The 17843-nt window shown below is 40.5% G+C and overlaps 1 protein-coding gene and 1 pseudogene across 2 annotated transcripts in view; both read right to left on the minus strand.

The window, feature by feature from the left end:
* Positions 1 to 17843, minus strand: part of WDPCP (WD repeat containing planar cell polarity effector) — a 491319-nt gene that overhangs the window by 409577 nt on the left and 63899 nt on the right. The gene's annotated exons all lie outside the window — the stretch shown is intronic.
* Positions 6888 to 8707, minus strand: LOC140713430 (uncharacterized; annotated as a pseudogene).

Genomic DNA, 17843 nt, shown 5'->3' on the forward strand with positions numbered 1-17843 from the left:
GAAAGGATTCCCTATTTAAAAAATGGTGTTGGGAAAACTGGCTAGCCACATGCAGAAAACTGAAACTGGACCCCTTCCTTACACCTTATACAAAAATTAACTCATGATGGATTAAAGATTTAAATGTAAGACCTAAAACTATAAAAACCCTAGAAGAAAACCTAGGTAATACCATTCAGGACATAGGCATGGGCAAAGACTTCATGACTAAAACACTACAAGCAATTGCAACAAAAGTCAAAATTGACAAATGGCATCTAATTAAACTAAAGAGTTTCTGCACAGCAAAAGAAACTATCATCAGAGTGAACAGGCAACCTACAGAATGGGGGAAAAATTTTGCAATCTATCCATCTGACAAAGGGCTAATATCCAGAATCTACAAAGAACTTAAATTTACAAAAAAAAAAAAAAAAAAAAAAAAAACCATCAAAAAGAGGGCAAATGATATAACAGACACTTTTCAAAAGAAGACATTTATGCAGCCAACAAACATATGAAAAAAAAGCTCATCATCACTGGTCATTAGAGAAACGCAAATCAAAACCACAATGAGATACCATCTCACGCCAGTTAGGATAGTGATTATTAAAAAGTCAGGAAACAACAGATGCTGGAGAGGATGTGGAGAAACAAGAACGCTTTTACACTGTTGGTGGGAGTATAAATTAATTCAGCCATTGTGTCAGACAATGTGGCGATTCCTCAAGGATCTAGAACTAGAAATACAATGTGATCCAGCAATCCCATTACTGGAAATATACCCAAAGGATTATAAATCATTCTACTATAAAAAGACTGGATAAAGAAAATGTGGCACATATACACCATGGAATACTATGCAGTCATAAAAAATGAATGAGTTTATATCCTTTGCAGGGGCATGGATGAAACTGGAAACCATCATTCTCAGCAAACTAACACAGCAACAGAAAACCAAACACCTCATGTTCTCATTCGTCAGTGGGAGTTCAACAATGAGAACATATGGGCACAAGGAGGGGAATGTCACACGCTGGGGCCTGTTGGGAGTTGGGGGGAAAGGGGAGGGATAACATTAGGAGAAATACCTAATGTAGATGTCGGGTTGATGGGTTCAGCAAACCACCATGGCACATGTATACCTATGTAACAACCCGCACATTCTGCACATGTATCCCAGAACTTAAAATATAATTTTTAAAAATTTGAAAAAAAAAAGAATCCAGGAAATAAGGGATTCAACACAAGAACAAAGAAAAAAGAATTTCCAGAATAATGATGAAAGGAAATCCTACAAGGATATCTGTGTCTCATGAGGAAGACAGTAAATTCAGGTTTAAGCAGGAGAATGAAGAAGTTTCAGAGGGATAGCTTCAAGGAAAAATAAAATTTATAGAGTAATAGAGGCCTGAGGCTTCTGAACTTACTTAAAGAAGACTTATACTTCTGGGGAAGTTGGGAATGAAGAATAATAGGTCTATTTAAAAAAGCATATTTAAAAAGTAAAGGCAATTATTTACTGCAGAGAAAAAAGTTGTACAAAAAATATATTATGCTACATGATTATATGGGCTTTGCTTTGAATACATCATTAGAAAAATGTAAACATACAATATTGATTAACCAAAAATGGTGGTATAACCATGTTGGACGGGAGAAAGGAAGTATGTTGGGGAGAGGATGAGTGCTGAAGTAGGGTTGTTGAGTCTCAGATCACTAGACCTCAGAGTATGGCACTCTGGCATGCGGAGCACTTTAAAGGGGATTTGAAGGCCTCTGAAGCAAGGTATCTGAGATATTCTACTGCTCTCCTGTCTTCCTCTTCTTTTTCCCCCAAAAGTGATTCACAGAAACCACAATTCCTCTTCCTCAAGTGTCACAGACACTAGAACTCCTCTCCCTCAAAGCAAGCCATAAAACCTAGCAAGGTTACTCTCTCCTTTCTCTCTTGAAGACCCTCATTCCACAGGGGTCCTGCCCCATACTTCTGAGGAAGGAATGCTACACAGAGAGGCCAAGATGAATCTGAACAGACAAGCCCTGCTGGATTTCCCCTCTCAGTCTATTACCATTATTCCCCACTATGTCCAGTCACATTTCTAAACAACTGTCCATTCTTCATTGAACCTAAGCATGAAAACAGACAGTTTTCCCTGAATCTTTGGGTCTTCATTTCTGAAAGCTTTTGTATCACATAAGACTTTTGGTTAAATAAATGTACTATGCTTTTATCTTGTTAACCTGTCCTTTGTTAAAGGAGCGTTGGCTGTAACTCTTACAATGGGTGAGGAAAAGTATCACCCCTTGCTACCCCTCCAGAGTTAAGTTCTCTTCTTTCAAAGTAAGAATAGGTTAAAAATTAAAATTTTAAAAATGATGAAATAAGTACATGCATGTTGTTTATAAACATGGAAGCAAATACCAGAAGAAATAACTAAAGAATTGAAATTGGTTGCCTCTGGAGAGAGCTGGGAAAGATGAATGCTGTTGCTAGTAATGAGCCTTGTAGAATTCTTTGGCCTTTTATACTATATATCTGGGCTATTTATACTATATATATGGACTATATGGATTTTTTTAAGTGCCCCACCTCCTACCAAGTTCACTCAGAACACATTTGAAGATGGGAATAACAGTGAACACTGAGTAAATGCATCATCCCAGGTGCTTTGCCCTCTCCTGTGCTAATGCCTTTAATGTCTTAGTGAGCATCCTTTATTCTTCCTTCAAATTGATGGTCCGTTTAACTACATGGGTTGCACCATTGATACAGCTAATCATATTACCTTGACAGGCACTTTCCATGAAAGAATATTTTCTAATAGAAGTGCAACTAGGATTTTTTCCAGGATAATTCAGCACTTTGGCTTTGCAACATTCCATGATGTCACCTGGCATTTAAAAATAGGTACCAAACTGCTGGGCTGCCCACAGTTAGCATTTATTATTTAGGAGTTACATGCTCTGTAAAATGGCAGGCTAAGTTATAGCGCTAGATAGACGTTAAACACCTAAGTACAGATATAGAGCTCAGGAGTTAGATCTGGAATGAAAATACAGGTTTAGGAGCCAACCCTGTAATTGAAGCCACAGATGTGGATAGAGAGAGAGTAGCAGCTAGAGGATTCTCAAGACAAAGAGAGGGTTTATATTTTAAGACAGAATAGATATGAACTATCAATTATTCTTACCACTCCTGTATTTGCAACCTCTCTTCCCATACCCTGCTTTCAAAAAAAATTAGCCAGGGCCAGGGCTGCAAATAACACAGCATCAGTAATTGGTTTTGGTGCCAATTCAGGCTGCAGCTGTGTGTCTGTAAATCATCACAGTCAGTTCCAGCCAACGAGAAGATGCCTAGGTATTCAAAGGACGGTCTGCCATTTTTTCAATAGGTAATAAATACTGTGTGTCAGTTATTTTCTAATGAAAATTAGATGATATACATAACTGTAAAATATTTTAACATATTTATAAATTAAAAGCTTTATAGTAAGCTATACCAGAGCAGTGTTAATTTCTTCTGGTACAGCTTAATACACACGAGTGTGTGGTAGATTTGGCATAAGCACTGATAACTATATATTCTCTTTTGATGAACATTCCAATTCATATTTATGTAAAGTACCTAATTTACAAAATTGTTATCTGAGCATGATTTAGGTATCTCAGATATAAACTTCATAGTGTGACTTGCGGGTTATCCAATATGTGGCACACTCAAAAGTACTTTCCATTAAAGATGCTCAATAAAAGGTTTAATGCTGTTACAAAGAAATGGCCAATTCCTAAAAACTGCATTTGTGTGAGGCGTTGTTAACCTCTCACTTATAATTTAAATAACTTATTATGCTAGAAAAAGTGCAGTTTGCCTTTAGTGGTTACATTTATTTGTTTCTAAATCTTGGCAAATTTGGAAAATCGCCAAAAGTTTTAATGTTACTCATTTTATGTTTGATCAAGAAGAAAGTTCTCTTCTCAGTTATTTATAGAGTGCCTACTATGTGCTGAATGCTTTATGTGCATTTTCTCATTTAGATTTTATAATCACCCCTGGGCGCAGTGGCTCAATAATCCCAGCACTTTGGGACGCCGAGGCAGGCAGATCACTTGAGGCCAGGAGTTGGAGACCAATCTGGTCAACATGGTAAAACCTCATCTCTACTAAAAATACAAAAATTAGCTGGGCGTGGTAGTGCATGCCTGTAATCCCAGCTACTTGGGAGGCTGAGGCAGGAGAAGCACTTGAACCCAGGATGTGGAGGTTGCAGTGAGCCAAGATCACACTACTGTACTCCAGCCTGTGCGACAGAGCCAGACTCCATCTCAAAAAAAAAAAAAAAAAAAAAAAAAAAAAAGATTTTCTAATCACCATATAAGGTAGTATTTCCCTACTTTATAAAGTGGAAAAGTGATGTAGCTATATTTTTAACATAAATCTGTCTAATTCCAAAGCCCATCATTTTGTCACTATATGCTTCCTTCATTGTAAGGTATTTAGAACAATTTTTTGATATATAACAGACATATTTGGGTTACATGTGATATTTCAATACATTCATAAATGTGTAATAATGAAGTCAGGGTTAATGGGATACCCATCACCCTCAAAATTTATCTTTTCTTTATGCTGAGAACATTCCAATTATTCTCTACTAGCTATTTTGAAATATACAATAGATTATTGTTTAGTCACTCTACTGATTTATTAAACACTAGTCTTATTTCTTCTATTTACTTTTATTTTTAAAGTTCTGACTACTTTGCCTCATGATGGGGCTGCTACAGTCCTCGGTGAGGCTCAGGGCCTTCATTCACAGACATCTATCACCTCTGACCAGAGTGAGAGGGGTAGCCAGCCACTGTGTTGTGAAAACACTCAAAGAGCCTGTGGAGAAGCCCATGTGAAGAGGACGGGATGCTGGACTCTTGCCAATGACCAGCACATCTTTGTCAGCCATGTGAATAAGCCACCTTGGATGGAAATCCACCAGCTCCAGGTCAGCGTCCAGATGACTGCCACCTCATAGGAAATCATGAGCCACAATGGCCTATCTGGTCCATTCTCAAATATCTGATGCACAGAAACTATGAGGATAATCGTTTTATTTTTTTAAGTTCTGATATTCTTTTTTAAAATATGAGCAATGCATTTTAAATGTGAGCAACCTTCCCACTCTTAATACAAACTCTTTTTCCTTTCCCAGCAACATGGTGGCTACATAAAATTGCTCACTCTTATTAAGGGGGATGAGGACAGGGAGAGAAACAGGGAGGTAGGGAAGAAGGTGGGAGAAAGAAGTGAAAGAGAAAAAAAGAAAAATAAAAACATAGCCTTTTGAGTCTATCTCACTATCCATCACCACTTCATGTCCTCTTTTCCCTTCTCGGCTCATCTTCTTCTAAACTACATCCTAATCTTTCTATTTCTTCATCTCTACTATTACCACTGTAGTTTATGCTCTCATCTTATCTTGCTTAGAGCACCTCAATAGCTTTCTGACTAGACTCCCATTTTGACTTTTGAGTCCCTATAACCCATTTCCTATAAAGATATGACACTATTTTACATGTTCATGTATTATATGTAATATTAATAAAAAGTGTATTTTAAATATATACATTAGATCCTTTTGTTTGTCTAATGCCCTTCAAAAGATTTTCACTGCCTATGTTTCAAAGTTCTTATACTGGCTTATATACACATGTGAGATTGCCTCTGCCTGTCTCTTCTACATAATCTCCCTTTATTACCCTAAAAAAGACAAATTGGGGTGAAATTATAAAGAATCTAGGATAAAATGCAACAAGTCTGAATGTATCCCATAGATGAATAGTTTCCAAACATTTTTTCTGGCAGAACACTTTTTCTTATAATAAAACATTATATAAGACTCCAATATATAAAACTTGTACAAGTAGAGTCTGGTTGAAGCAAGGTCCAGGGCCCCATTCCAACCACTAATATGAATAGTTCCCTAAGGCCAGAGGTTAGATGCAGGAAGCCATCCTTTATTTCTTAATTTCTAGTTGTACTGCATTTACAGTATGGCCCTTCTATGTCTCAACTTCCTTGTCACCTTTTGTCTTTTAGCTTTAAATCTATAAATCTTTCTTTGTTTTATATGTCATATTACTATTTCGCTCTGTAGCTAGATCTGTAACATTGTTTTGCTCTCTACGTACACACACACACACACACACACACACACACACAGAGCATTATTTTTCCTTTCTTTCTCTCTTCTCTCTCTCTCTCTCTCTCTCTCTCTCTCTCTCTCTTTCTTTTTTAGATGAGTCTCACTCTGTCTTGCCCAGGCTGGAGCACAGTGGTGCGATCTCAGCTCACTATAACCTCCGCCTCCCGAGTTCAAGCAATTCTCCTATCTCAGCCTCCCAAGTAGCTGGGACTATAGGCATGTGCCACCACACCCAGCTAATTTTGTACTTTTAGTAGAGATGGGGATTCACCACATTGGCCAGGCTGGTCTGAAACTCCTGACCTCAAGTGATCCACCCGCCTCAGCCTCCCAAAGTGCTGGGATTATGAGTATGAGCCACCACGCCTGGCCTAGTTTCATATTTTTAAAAATTATATTTTTAATTTCAAAGACCTCTTTCTGATCTTCAGAGGGAAGGCATTGGGTGGATGAAGGGAAAGCACTGGGAATGGACAGAGGGAAGACACAAATCCTGACCTGAAGGGGAAAGAAGCTGGGAACACTGCACATGGCTACAAACATCAGGACTTGTTCCCGGTCCCCAGTGACTCCTAGAGACAGGGTGAGTTGAGCAGGTGAATGGCCATCTGCTCTCACCAGGAACCTCTGGAATTCTGGTAACAGGAGATTTCATAACCCCCACAGATACTTGAGCTGGCAGGGAAAGCTGCTTAGAGGAGTGGTAGGGGCAGAACTAAAGCCAGTGGGGAGCCCAGAGAGTTTGGTGTGGGAGCATCTGTAGTGGAGCATGGCCATGGATGCCCATACCCTGCAAAGCTCACCAGGCACCCCTAGGAGACTTTAGCCTTAGGGGAACTGTCAGACCTGAACAGTGCAGGACAATCTTGCCCATGAGACAGGGCCAGTCCAACCTGAGCACCCCCTTCACCTGGCCTCTCCTGGGGCCCCAGCCTGACCACGCCTGCTTACAGTGCAGCCTTGGATACCCAACTAGGGTACCACATAAGGTCGCATCATAGCTCTTGCAGGGACAAGCTGGATCTGACCATAAGAGCATTCCAGCAGAGCGGCCCCCACAAATGCACACCAACCTGCTCATGCCCACCTCCCACCACAGACTCCCCTTTGCCCATGGCCACCCCCATATCACTTTGCTGGTGCATGTGCACCTGGGCAAACTTCACCTCCCATTCACTGCCAGTGCACAGTACGCATGCACCCCACTGTGCCACTGCTCTCAGCATGTGCACATCCTGCCACTCCCCCTCCATGCTGTTATTCCCAACCTGAAGGCACACAAGGAGACCAGTTGCCCCAGCCCCCAAACTGCACCATCATTGTCCCCAGCACATTCATGTACAAAGAGATCACCAGCCTCTTTTTCACTAGTGCCCCACCCCATACCAACCATAACTGTAAACCTACACAGAGACCAGTAGCCCTGCCCTCTGCCCTGCCGAGCCACTGCCACCCACATGAACATGGGCATGGAGAATGCCAACCCCACACCTGCCAGTGCCCCAACCCCATGCCAAACCACCACTGTTGCAAATGCCCACAGAGAGGCTGGCACTCCTACACCCGCCAGTGCCCTGTCACAGCCTATGAGAGTACACTCTGCCATGTGGCCGGTAAATGCAAACGGGCATGGAGCCCACTGCCACTTCCCAATGAAGAGCTTTGGCTGGCACCACCATTAGTGACCAGTAGTCTGGAACAGCTCAGTCCCTCCAGCACAGAAGTTTCCTAACCTCAAGAGGTGAGAGAACAAATCTGGGGACCTGATACCAGCTCCCCAGAGTCAGAGCATGCAGCCCAGGCATCAGGAGCTGAGCCTTGGGGCCCTAAAATTATCCAGAAGTCAACTGAACCCACCTTACACCACAAGACAAACCCCTAAGGACATCAAGGAGGATAAAAGAAAAAAAAAACATCAAAAGGCAGGAACTTCAAAGACTGAAGGAACATCAGCCCACAAAGATGAGAAAGAATCAGCACAAAAACTCTGGCAACTCAAAAAAAAACAGTGTCTTCTCACCTCCAAATCACCGTACTAGTTCCCCAGCAATGGTTCTTAACCAAGCTGAACTAGCTAAAATGACAGATACAGAATTCAGAATATGGATAGGAATAAAGATCATCAACATTCAGGAGAAAGTAAAAACCCAATCCAAGGAATATAAAGATTACAATAAAACAATACAGGAGCTGATGGGTGAAATGGCCATTGTAAGAAAGACCAAACTGATCTGACAGAGCTAAAAAAACACACTACAGGAATTTCATAATTAAATCACAAATATTAACAGAAGAGTCAACCAAGCTGAGGAAAGAATCTCAGAGCTTGAAGACTGGTTCTCCAAAATACCTCAGGCAGACAAAAATAAAGAAAAAAGGAATAAAAAAGAAGGAACAAAACCTCCAAGAAATATGGGATTACGTAAAGAGACCAAATCTACAACTCACTAGTATCTCTGAAAGGGAGGAAGAGAAATCTAGCAAATTGGAAAACATATTTCAAGATATTCTCCAAGAAAATTTCCCCAACCTCACTAGAGAGGCCAACATTCAAATTCAGGAAATGCACAGAACTCCTGCAAAATACTACCCAAGAAGATCATCCCAAAGACAAATAGTCATCAGATTCTCCAAGGTCAAAATGAAAGAAAAAATGCTAAAGGCAGCTAGAGAGAAGGAGCAGGTCACCTAGAAAGGGAACGCATTCAGGCTAACTGCAGATCTGTCAGCAAAGGCCCTACAAGCCAGAAGAGACTGGATGCCTACATTAAGCATTTTTTTAAAAAAGAATTTTCATCCAGGTGTGGTGGCTCACACCTGTAATCCTAGCACTTTGGGAGGCCAAGATGGATGGATCGCTTTAGCCTAAGAGTTTGAGACCGGCCTGGGCAACATGGCGAAATCCCATCTCTATAAAAAAAAATACAAAAATTAGCCAGGTAGATGGTGAGGTGCACCTGTGGGTCCCAGCTACTTGGAAGGCTGAGGTGGGAGGATCACATGAGCCTGGGGAGGTCGAGGCTGCAGTAAGCCATGATTGTGCCACTGCACATCAGCCTGGGCAATAGAGTGAGACCCTATCTCAAAAAAAATTTCAACCAAGAATTTTATATCCAGTCAAAGTAAGTTTCATACTCAAAGGACAAATAAGAACCTCTTCAGACAAGCAAACACTAAGGGAATTTGGAATTCGTTACCCCCAGACCTGCCTTACAAGAGGTCCTAAAGGGAGCACTAAAAATGGAAAGGAAAGACTGTCACCGGCCACTACAAAACCACACTTAAACACTTAGACCAGTGATACTATAAGGCAACCACACAAACAAATCTGCATAATAACCAGCTAACATGACAGAATCAAATTCACACATATTTATACCAAACTTGAACGTAAACATGCTAAATGCCCTAATTAAAAGGCACAGAGTGGCAGCTTGGATAAGAAGCAAAACCCAATGACATCCTGTCTTCAAGAAACTCATCTGACATGCAAAGAGACCCATAGGCTCAAAGTAAAGGAATGGAGAAAAATCTACCACGCAAATGGAAAACAGAAGAAAGCAGGAGGTTGCTATTCTAATTTCAGACAAAACAAACTTTAAACCAACAAAAATCAAAAAAGACAAAGAAGGGCATTACATAATGGTAAAAGGCTCAATACACACCCCATACAGGAGCACCCAGATTCATAAAGTAAAGTTCTTAGAAATCTACAAAGAGACTTAGATAACCACACAATAATACTGAAAGACTTCAACACCCCATTGACAGTATTAGACAGATCATCAAGGCAGAAAACTAACAAAGATATTTAGGACCTGAACTCAACATTGGACCAAATGGACCTAATAGACATCTACAGAACTCTCCACCCAAAACTGATAGAATGAATATACATTCCTCTCCTCTGGACATAGCACATACTCTAAAACTGACCACCTAATTGGGCATAAAACAACTCTCAGCAAATTAAAAAAACACCAAAATTATAGCAACCACACTCTCGGGCCACAGTGCAATAAAAATAGAAATTATTGCTAAGAAAATAACTCAAAACCATACAATTACATGGAAATTAACCTGTTGCTGAATGACTTCTTGGCAAACAGTGAAATTAAGGCAGAAATCAGGGGAAGTCTTTGAAACTAATGAGAACAAAGATACAACATACCAAAAATCTCTGGGATACAGCCAAAGCAATGTTTTTTGTTTGTTTGTTTGTTTGTTTAATACTTTAAGTTTTGGGATACATGTACAGAATGTGCAGGCTTGTTACATAGGTACACACATGCCATGGCGGTTTGCTGCACCCATCAACCTGTCATCTACATTAGATATTTCTCCGAATGCTATCCCTCCTCTAGCCTCCTATGCCCCGGCCGGCCCTGGTGTATGATGTTCCCCTCCCTGTGTCCATGTGTTCTCATTGTTCAACTTCCACTTATGAGTGAGAACATGCTAAATGAGAAGTTTATAAGACTAAACACCCACATCAAAAAGTTAAAAAGATCTCAAATTAACAACCTAACATCACACCTAGAGGAACTAGAGAAACAAGAGCAAACAAACCCCAAAGCTAGCGGAAGACAACAAATAACCAAAATCAGAGCTGAACTAAAGGAAATACACACACACACACACACACACACACACACACACAACATACAAAAGATCAATTAATCCAGGAGCTGGCTCCTTGAAAGAATTAATAAGATAGACCACTAGCTAGACTAATAAAGAAAAAGAGAGAAGATCTAAATAAACACAATCACGAATGACAAAGAGGATGTTACCACTTGCCCCACAGAAATACCAAAAACCTTCAGAGACTATTATGAACACCTCTATAAACACAGCTAGGAAATCTACAAGAAATGAGTAAATTCTTGAGAATATACAACCTCCCAAGGCTGAACCAGGAAGAAACTAAATTCCTGGAAAGACCAATAAGTAGTTCCAAAATTGAATCAGTAATAAAAAAAACCTACCCATCAGAAAAGACCCTAGACCAGAGAGATTGACTGCTAAATTCTACTGAATGTACAAAAAAGGGCTAGTACCATTCCTACTGAAATTTCTCCAAAAACTGAGAAGGGATTCTTCTTTAAGTCATTCTATGAGGCCAGCATCATCCTGATACCAACACCTGGCAGAGACACACACAAAAAAGAAAACTTCAGGCCAATATCCTTGATGAACATAGACACACAAATCCTCAACAAAATACCAGCACACAAAATCCAGCAGCACATCATAAAGCTAATCCACCACAATCAAGCAGGCATTATCCCTAGGATGCAAGATTGGTTCAACATATGTAAATTCACTAAACGTGATTAATCACATGAACAGCTAACAACGAAAACCACACGATCACCTCAATAAATGCAGAAAAGGCTTTCCATAAAATTCAACATACCTTCATGTTAAAAAACCTCAACAAACTAGGCATCAAAAGAATGTACCTCACAATAATAAGGGCCATATGACAAACCCACAGCCAGCATCATACTGAATGGGCAAAAGCTGGAAGCATTCTCCTTGAAAACCAGAAGGAGACAAGGATGTCATCTGTCACCACTCCTATTAAACACAGTAATGGAAGTCATAGCTAGAGCAATCAGACAAGAGAAAGAAATAAAATGCAACCAAATAGGAAAAGAGGAAGTCAAACTATTCCTGTTGGCAGATGATATGATTCTATACCTAGAAAACTCTGTGGTCCCTGCCCAAAAGCTCCTTGATCTGATAAACAACTTGGGCAAGTTTCAGGATACAAAGGCAATGAACAGGCCATGCACGGTGACTCACACCTGTAATCCCAGCACTTTGAGAGGCCGAGGCAGGCAGATCAACTGAGGTCAAGAGTTTAAGACCAGCTTGGCCAACATGGCAAAACGCCATCTCTACTGAAAATACAAAATTCGCTGGGCACGGTGGGATAGGTCTGTAATCTCAGCTACTCGGGAGGCTGACGCAGGAGAATTGCTTGAACCCAGGAGGTGGAGGTTGTGGTGAGCTAAGATCACACCATTGCACTCCAGTCTGGGCAACAAGAGCGAAACTCCATCTCAAAAAAAAAAAAAAAAAAAGCAATGTTCAAAAGTCAGTAGCATTCCTACATAGCAACAACATCCAACCTGAGAGCCAAATCAAAAATGCAATCCCAATCATAATAGCCACAAAAAGAATAAAATACCTAGGAATAAAGCTAAACAGAGAGGTGGAACACCTCCACAATGAGAATTGCAAAACACTTCTCAAATAAATCAGAGATGACACAAACAAATGAAAAAATATTCCATGCTCATGGATAGGAAATATTGTTAAAATGGCCATACTGCCTATAAGCAATGTACAGATTCAGTGCTATTCCTATCAAACTGCCAATGACAATTTTTTACAGAACTAGGAAAAGCTATTCTAAAATTCATATGGAACCAAAAAAGAATAGCCAAAGCAATCCTAAGCAAAAAGAACAAAGGGAGAAGCATCACAGTACCTGACCTCCAACTATAATACAAGGCTACAGTAACCAAAACAGCATGGTACTAACACAAAAACAGAGAGACCAATGGAACAGAACAGAGAACCCAGAAATAAAGCCATACACCCACAACTCTCTGATCTTCAACAAGGTCAACGAAAACAAGCAATGGGGAAAGGATTCCCTATTGAATAAATAGTGTTGGGATAACTGGCTAGCCATATGCAGAAGATTGAAACTTGGCCCCTTCCTTTTACCACACACAAAAATCAACTCAAGATGGATTAAAGATTTAAACGTAAAACTTAAAACTATGAAAACCACAGAAGATAATCTAGGAAATACCATTCTAGACATAGGACTTCGCAAAGATTTCATGATGAAGATGCCAAAAGCAATGCAATAAAAGCAAAAATTAACAAATGGGATCCAATTAAACTAAAGAACTTCTGCACAGCAACATAAACTATCAACAGAGTAAATGGACAACCTACACAATGGGAGATAATGATTTCTCAAAGAACTTAAAACAGAATTACCATTCAACCTAGCAATCCCACAATTGGGTATATACCCAAAGGAATATAAGTTATTCTACCACAAAGACACATGCATGCTTATCTTCATCACAGCATTATTCACAATAGTAAAGACAGAGAATCAGCCTAAAAGTTCATCAACAGTAGACTGGATAAAGAAAATGTGGTATAGATACACAAAGTAATACTACTCAGACCAAAAAAAGAATAAGGTTGTGTCCTTTGCAGCAATGTGGATGAAGCTGGAGGTCATTACCCTAAGCAAACTAACACAGGGACAGAAAACCAAACACCACATATTCTTGCTTATAAGTGGGAGCTAAATACTGACTACATACGGACACAAAGAAGGGAACAACAGACCCAAGGCCTACCTGAGGGTGGAGGGTGGAAAGAGGGTGAGGACAGAAAAACTACCTGTTGGGTACTATACTTATTTCCTAGGTGACAAAATACTCTGTACACCAAACCCCTGTGACATACAATTTACCTATACAACAAACCCGCACATGTACTCCTGAACCTAAAATAAAATTTTAAAAACAAACAAAAAAAGGCTCTTTTTCTCATTGCTTCTTTTGGATAGTGATCTGTTCTTATTTTATTAACTTCTGGCATCACTGATTAAAATACATTTTAATCAATAAGGATACTCTTCTATTCTTTAAATTCTATGTTTCATCCAAATCCATTGTCTGTTCATCTTGGTTCTTCTTTTTCCGGCTATTAGTTTTCTGAAGGGTCTGATGATCCTGAGCTATCATTCATATTTATAAATGAAGATCTAAGTTGACGAGTGCACACAGCTCAGTTTCCTCCATCTAGTGTCTTTCCTAGAGAGAAGGGCTGACTGCCGTTATGTTACTAGCCGTGGCCACATTAAGATGTGTAGGCCCAGGGAGTCAAGTTGAAGGCACCCTAACCGCAAAAAAGAAGAGCTTTACACTGGTAAGGTACACTGGAGTACCTTAATGTATTTTCCTCCTGGGCAAGGCTGCCTTTCCTTTTCATTTTTTCCTCCCATCCGTGTCTGTAACATAGGTAAGTCCCAAGTCACTTGAGGTTCTGCTCTTTCCTCAGGCTGCAACAGCCACAATGGAAGCCTTTCCCAGATAAGTGGCTTACCTTATGTATGCACGGCTTTTGAATTTCAGGAAAGGGCAAGTACTTCTGTTGCTTGCTGTTGCTACTATGTGTGTGCGTGTATGTATGTGTGTACACACAAACATACATGTGCTCTCCCATGCACGCGCATATCTTGAGAAGAGAGGAGGAATTGGGAAAAAAGACACACCAGCCCTTCTATTTAAGGCACAGATCCCTACAACCAAGTCTTGAAGTTTTTGAGGCTCTACTTTCACGCACAGTTGTTTTTTCTTGTGTGCCATTTTGAGTACTTGTTTTCCAGCCTTCTGCTTCTGTCTCTCAGGAATTCCTCACAATTTTTGATGGCACTATTTCTTGTTGTCCACTACTGTTATGTTTATATTTTTATTCTCCTCTATTTTAAAATATTTGAGGGAAAAAGGAGAAGCGCTGGCAACTGTTTGAAAAGGAATTTTTTAAAGGGAAAATGCTTAAAATATTTGTAAGTTAAGAAGAAAGATACAGGGAAGTAACAAAGGTTAAAGATATCAGAATATATTTCAAACCTCTTGCCATGACCTACCTTTCCAAATTCATCTTCTACCATTTTCCTGCATAGCTGACTATCCTCCAGAAACCTGTGCTTTCTATTCCTCAAAAAATACCAAGCTCATTCCTGCTTCAGAGCCTTTGTATCTGATATTCTTTTAGGTAGAAATCTCTTCCCTGTGTTTTTTACAAGACTGGCTGCTTCTCATGATTCAGATCTCCATGTAAATGTTATTTCTTCCTAAAAGTCTTCTCCAATAACCCCCATACTTCAATCCCAGTTTTTTTTATCACTTTCTGTTTTGGTTTTAACTTTATTGAGCTTATCCTAGTCCAGGATTATCTGATTATTTCTTTGCTTACTCATTTGAGTACCTGAACCAGAATGAATGCACATAAATTTGCTCTATAATATTCCCCAATGTATCAAAGTATTCAATAAATATTCAATGAATGCAGATTAGGGAAGACAACACACGGCTAATGAAACAAGGTTTCCTCATAAACTTGGAGTGTCAGCCATGAAAAGAATTAACTGTTATTTTTAGAATATGAGTGAAATAAGGATAAAAATTATATTTTGAGGTGCTGGACAATAATTCTCTAGAGGTCTCTCACATTTCTGCCAGCAAGGCACTGCTTTGTTCTTGACTATTTTTTCAAAGATAGCAAGCAGCCTTAGAAAATCAAGCTAGTTTCTCTAATGGAGCAAAGGGCAGGCATGCTTTATGTCCAGTATAAAAGACTTGGGTTTCTTAAGCTTGGAGTTCCTCTCCTATAATGCAACAACACACTGTATGTACATGTGTCATCTGGCCCTCTTCATGTCACCCTAAGGTAATTAAGGTTCAGAGAGCCAGTGCAAAAATGTTGATACCTCAGCTACTCTGTTACCGTGAGTAATAAACTGTCCATCTCTGACCCAAGCTATATTTTCTAAAAGGATCCATGGAACTGGCAGTCCAACTTGTTATTTTGAAAACGTGGTCAGTTACAGTTCTAAGACGGCCGAATAGGAACAGATCCACTCTACAGCTCCCAGCATGAGCGACGCAGAAGACGGGTGAATCCTGCATTTCCAACTGACGTACTGGATTCATCTCACTGGGACTTATTGGACAGTGGATGCAGCCCACAGAGTGTGAGCCAAAACAAGGCGATGCATCACCTCACCCAGGAAGCACAAGGGGTCGGGGAATTCCCTTTCCTAGCCAAGCGAAGCCATGACAGATGGTACCTGGAAAATCGGGACAATCCTGCCCTCATACTGTGCTTTTCCAACAGGCTCGGCAAACCGCACACCTGGAGATTATATCCCATGCCTAGCTCACCAGGTCCCATGCCCATGGAGCCTTGCTCACTGCTAGCACAGCAGTCCGACATGGAACTTCGAGGTGGCAGCAAAGCTGAGGGAGGGGCGTCCGAGATTGCTGAGGCTTGATTAGGTAAATAAAGCAGCTGGGAAGCTCAAACTGGGTGGAGCCCACCACAGTTCAACGAGGCCTGCCTGCCTCTATAGACTCCACATGGGGGGCAGAGTGTAGCTAAACAAAAGGCAGCAGAAACTTCTGCAGACTTAAACATTCCTGTCTGACAGATTTGAAGGGAGCAGTGGTTCTCCCAGCAGGGAGTTTGAGATCTGAGAACAGACAGACTGCCTCCTCAAGTGGGTCCCTGACCTCTGAGTAGCCTAACTGGGAGACACTGCCCAGTAGGGGCCGACTGACACCTCATACAGCTGGGTGCCCCTCTGAGACGAAGCTTCCAGAGGAAGGATCAGGCAGCAACATTTGCTGTTCTGCAATATTTGCTGTTCTGCAGCCGCCGCTGGTCATACCCAGGCAAACAGGGTCTGGAGTGGACCTCCAGCAAACTCCAACAGACCTGCAGCTCAGAGTCCTGAGTGGTAGAAGGAAAACTAACAAACAAACAAGAATAACATCAACGAAAAGGACATCCACACCAAAACCCCATCTGTATGTCACCATCATCAAAGACCACAGGTAGATAAAACCACAAAGATGGGGAGAAACCAGAGCAGAAAAGCTAAAAATTCTAAAAATCAGAGCACCTCTTCTCCTCCAAAGGATCACAGCTCATTGTCAGTAACAGAACAAAGCTGGACGGAGAATGACTTTCATGAGTTGACAGAAGTAGGCTTCAGAAGATCGGTAATAACAAACTTCTCCAAGCTAAAGGAGGATGTTCAAACCCATTGCAAGGAAGCTAAAAACCATGAAAAAAGATTCGACAAATGGCTAACTAGAATAAACAGCATAGACAAGGCCTTAAATGACCTGATGGAGCTGAAAACCATGGCATGAGAACTACATGACGCATGCACCAGTTTCAGTAGCCAATTCGATCAAGTGGAAGAAAGTAGATCAGTGACTGAAAATTGAATAAATGAAATGAAGCCAGAAGAGAAGTTGAGAGAAAAAAGAGTAAAAAGAAACAAACAAAACCTCCAAGAAATATGGGACTATGTGAAAAAACCAAACCTACACTTGATTGGTGTACCTGAAAGTGAAGGGGAGAATGAAATCCAGTGGGACAACACTCTTCAGGATATTCCAGGAGAATTTTCCCAACCTAGCAAGGCAGGCCAACATTCAAATTCAGGAAATACAGAGAATACTACAAAGATACTCCTAGAGAAGAGCAACACCAAGACACATAATTGTCAGATTCACCAAGGTTGAAACGAAGGAAAAAATGTTAAGGGCAGTCAGAGAGAAAGGTGGGGTTACCTACAAAGGGAAGCCCATCAGACTAACAGCAGATCTCTCTGCAGAAACTCTACAAGCCAGAGGAGAGTGGGGGCCCATATTGAAGATTCTCAAAGAAAAGAACTTTCAACTCAGAATTTCATATCCAGCCAAACTAAGCTTCATAAGTGAAGGAGAAATAAAAGCCTTTACAGAGAAGAAAATGCTGAGAGATTTTGTCACCACCAGGCCTGCCTACAAGAGCTCCTATAGGAAGCACTAAACATGGAAA

This window comes from Chlorocebus sabaeus, chromosome 14 (genome assembly GCF_047675955.1).
Source record: "Chlorocebus sabaeus isolate Y175 chromosome 14, mChlSab1.0.hap1, whole genome shotgun sequence".
Taxonomy (NCBI): Eukaryota; Metazoa; Chordata; class Mammalia; order Primates; family Cercopithecidae; genus Chlorocebus; species Chlorocebus sabaeus.